This window comes from Lactuca virosa, chromosome 9 (assembly GCF_052849685.1).
Source record: "Lactuca virosa cultivar CGN04683 chromosome 9, Lactuca_virosa_CGN04683_v6, whole genome shotgun sequence".
Classification (NCBI taxonomy): domain Eukaryota; kingdom Viridiplantae; phylum Streptophyta; class Magnoliopsida; order Asterales; family Asteraceae; genus Lactuca; species Lactuca virosa.
Window position 1 is genome coordinate 103,725,424 of NC_136434.1, and position 4,947 is coordinate 103,730,370.

Sequence of the window (4,947 nt, forward strand, 5' to 3'; positions counted from 1 at the left end):
CGAGACTGGGGTCTCCATGTTTTTCGGAAGTCGTTATATTCTTAATTGAGTAGTGGTTTTCGTGGCCTAAGAGGAGTGGATCAGTGAGGTTCGCATGGGTTGCGGATCATGAGTCATGAGTTGAGTAGTTCATTGGGGCGAGTGGTTCCAGCTCTGGGTCAGATCGAACTCTCGAGTTTGAGTTTGGCTCTGGTAGTGCGTTGAGTAGACAGAATGAGACTCCGGATTCAGAGCTGAAATTTCATTTGGAAGGGGGTATGGCTTCTATCTGGTGCCTTAGACCTGAGTGGGTCAATTCGTTGGTGTGAGAAAACCGCAAAATGCATGGAACTAATGAGTAGTAGACGACAGAGGTCGAGGGTGAAACGAATTTCGTATTCGCTTGAGGAAAAGCGAACTTCGTGACTTGTGTGTCACACTGGGCCGAGATAGCTAGTGTGGGAAGGAAGTCGGTGAGACATGTTGAGGTGTGCAATGGGTAACCCTTGGAGGTTCAAATGTGGAGTCAGAAGTTGACCTGGTGCTCAGTATTAAAAAGGGGTATGAAGAACGAAGCGGGGACTTGTGATTGTGATGTCTGAGGATACTTTTGAGCGAGCCTGGTTATTCTCTTGTGTCTGAAGGGCAGAGTGTTGAGGTTTCTTTGTTCGGATGGGTTCTGATAGCAGTTTAGTGTATGATCCCTGGTGGGCTGTGGACCCTTCCGTTTCTTGGGGCGTGATTTGGATCATTAGCATGTTGATATGAGTGAGCGGTAACCGATTGTTGGATTTGGTCTTGTGAGAATCAGAGGATCAGTGAGTTATCAGGGTTTGATATTAGAAGAGCAAATATCATGGTGATCGCTTGAGTAGGCGGTCTGGCGGCGGGTCAGGCCACTAGAGCTTCCGGATAGTGGGAAAGAGTAAATTAGCGACGGAAGAGTTGGTGCAGTTCTGGTCTTGAGAGTTTTGTGTGGTTTCAGGTGTCCATAGAGAAAGATATCGGTGTGGTATGAGATCCTTTCGGTGGTGCCTTTTGGGTTGATGATTTCATTATGTGAGTGGTTAAGGAGTGATTTCGAGGGCGAAATCTAATTCAAGTGGGGGAGAATTGTAACATCCGGATTTTCAGGGATATTATCGTGTAGTTTGATCTTGTGATTAGAGAAGAGACTCGACGAGTTGAGGGTCCAACTCGCCGAGTCGAGTCGGGTTTTTCCCGTGGACTTAATGAGTGGACTCGACGAGTCAGAGTAGGGACTCGCCGAGTAGGCGCTGATTAGAGAAACCCTAAATTCCGGGGTTTGGGACCTATTTAAAGGCACTTATAGCCTCGTTTGCGGCCACCCTTTCGCTGGAAGCAAACCCTAAAGGTCATTTGAGCTAGAAAGGGAGAGAGAAGCTATCTTGGGATTTTTAGTGCATCATTTGAGAAGAAGAGAAGGAGATCAAGCAAGGATCAAGAGGGGGAAAGTTGGATCCAGTGATAGATCGTCCACAGCTTCTGAGGAAGGTAAAAGTCTGCACCTTTCTCATTATTTTGGTTAGATCTCATGTGTTTGGAGTTCTAGGGCTTTTACCACCTTTGGTTTGGGACTTTGAGTAAAATGGATTAGCTTGAAGCCTAGTCCTCAGATCTGGACCTTGTGAGGTCCCTAGAGTCCAAAGGTCCCAACTTTATTCATCCAAATGAGGGTTGTTGTGCTTAACACCTTAATAAGGGCTTGTTTTGGCATTTTGAGGCATTTATGCCATGCATGAACGTAAAGGTCGAGACTTTATGTGTCTCTGGTGTCTTAAAGGGCTAGATCTAGGGTTTGGAATGAGAGATCTGACTTTGGATATATTCATCTTTAGGGTCATGTAAAGAGTATTGATTAGATATATTCATCTTTTGTGCTAGGCGGAGGCTAGTTCGAGTTTCGGGTGCGAGAGTATTTACTTGCTACTTGTCAGGTGAGTCTTCTCACTATACTTTACCTTGAGTGGTAAATAGAGTTATGTGACAGAGTATTTTATATGCTATGTATATGATGTGTTGCACTGCATTATTTCTATGTGATTTATGCTGTGTGTATTCCAGAGTTTACAGAGTTAGGATCGGAAGGTCCACAGAGTTAGTTCCAGAGGGTCCACAGAGTTAGGACCAGAGGGTCCACAGAGTTAGGGCCAGTGGGCCCACAGAGTTATAGCCTCGAGTGGCTAATATGTGTTATATGTGGTATTTTGGGGAACTCACTAAGCTTCGTGCTTACCGTGTTATGTGTTATGTGTTTCAGGTTGTTCTCAGGAATCGCGGGAAGGCACCGGCTTGATTGTACACACAAGAGAAGGAATTAGGTTTTTGAAGATTCTGGGTTTTTACTAAACAAATTATGGAGTTTGAATTGTAAACTTAAATGAGATTTTTGTGAAATGCATTACGAGATTCATGTGATTTTTAATGAAAAATTGTCTGAAAATTTACGGTGTTACAAACTAGCCTTTCCTAGTTACCCTGTCATTGACCACTTCTCCATTAAGTCCTTCATTTCTTAGTCATACATAATCCAGATAACCGGCCTACCAATTTACCCTAACTAAACATAACCCATAACAGAATCATACGATCTACAGTTAAGACCCTCCATGTCTAGCATACTAAAGCATCAAGTGTTCTAAACTATAAGTCATAACAAGAACTTACCCTTGGCTACTAGCATATTTTTACTCTAACAGTACCTCTATCCTACCATGCAAAGGATATACAATGGGATACGTGGCCTAGTGAGAAACTTACATGATTCGTAGAACTGGAGAAACATAACAATACTCTAACTCCTTTCACTGATCAATCCCTCGAACCGTCTAACACCGAGACAGATAAATCCTCAATCAGCAACCCAAATCCTCCAAGTTTTATCCTAAGTCAAGTTGGTCAAAAGTAAACGGTCAAAGGTCCACAAAGTCAACTGCAACCTAGTTAAAGTCATCGTCGCGTCGTTACCATCCCTTGTCCACGCCATGGGAATATAAAGACAAAACAGTTGTGATGTTGGGATTTGCCACGTCGTGACCATTCCTTGGCCACATTGTGACGACTTCCATAAGCCATATTCCTACATTAAGGACTTAATATGTTAATTCCTTTGCTCCAACTTTCCATAAGGCTTCCTTGCCTTCTAAAGAACCATAAAAATCCTTACTTTATCGAAACGCATGTCCGACGCATGTCTCTCCCAAAAATAGGTCAAAATGGGGGGGGTAATAAATGGACTCAAAACTTCATACATTGCACCAAACATTCATAACCAAGGGACCTCCAGGAGTGGTAAAGTTGCCAAATTTACCAAAACCAACCATTCATAATAAGATGCCATAAAGAAAATGTCTTAAAATCTAGATCTACAAAAGATGAGCCAAAAAGATGAGAAATTAGAGGCTTACAAGGGTCTAGAAGATGCACCGAAAGATGTAGACAATCTTGTTAGTTGATCCATTGCTCAACAAAGTCTTCGTCCAACCTTCAAGAGGCCAAAACACCATCAAAGAGTAAAAAGGAAAGGGGAGAGGATAGGGTTTCGTTCATGGGCTTGGGCTGCAACGTTCACAGTGTCGTGACACCCTTCATGTCACGTCGTGATGTCCATCAGAAACACACGTTCTTTATTTGGTATGCCATGTCGTGGCACTCCATGCATCACGTTGTGGCATATGGTTTTCCTCAAAAGTCATGAATTTGACTCTTTTTGTATCATCAACTAATTCATTTTGGAAAACGGATGTTACAACATTCCATCTTCTAGTGTTCATTTATGTTCTTAATATTCAGTTACAGATGAAAATACATAATCAAATATTTTATTGTAATCCAAATTTGAAGACCTTTTTACTTGAGAGGCTAATGAGGACAACATGAGGAAACTTCTCTTCCTCGACAATTAGGGTGCTAACACAACCCCCAAATGAATAAATGAGGTGCATTAACCCTTATTTTTGTAACGTACCAAAAATGCCGAGTAAAATTTTCATTTTTAAATATGTCAAAACCATTCATTCATTATCTTAAAGACAATCAGAATAAAATTATTCTACAAACATCAGAGTAATTCATAAACATTTAATGAGGAATAAATCTCCAGGGGTTGCAGTGTGATCAAGCCAGACCCTTCCTTTTGGAACCAAAAGTAACTGAAAACATTTTAAACATAAACCGTAAGAAAAAAGCTTAGTGAGTTCCCCAAAATACAACATACCATACATACAGCGGGCCCCGCTAGCCATCCATTGGGCCCCACCCGATAACAGGCCTGTCCGTAACATGTAATGGGCCCCGCCCAACACATAAAATGGGCCCCACCCAACATACATACAAATACATGCAAGAGTCACAAAGACATCTAGCATACTATAAACATAATCCAATGGGCCAACATTGGTGCCTTCGATTCGCAAGTATTGTGAGAAGACTCACCTCAATCCGAAGATAACCAAATCTCACATTAGCTTCTACTATAAAAGCTCCTCACACCGAACATATCCAAAACAACTCTAATTAACAATCAAAGTGATAATCCATAATTAGAGGTCCATTTCATACTTTCTTTATCTCTTTCTCTCTCTAGGGTAAAAGACTATTTTACCCTTCCAAAGCTAGACCCCACCCAACTTGACCTAATGTTCAAAATGACCAATAAGACCTTCTAATCCTACACCATACGTACTCTAGCTCTACACAATGCGTAGAGCCTTCCCATAGAAAATGGGGCAAGGTCATATTACGTGCTGCATAATCCAAGGTTACGCCATGCGTAACCAAGCATTTGCCAAAATCCATTTGTAAGTCCTTTATACATTAATACATTTCACTCAAAGCTCAGGTCAGGTTCCTAATAGCTTCGTAATGGATAAAATTTCTAACTTTATCCGTTAGGAAGGTCCCAACAACCAAGATCTAGTCTTTAAGTCCCAAAGGTACCAAAAACTC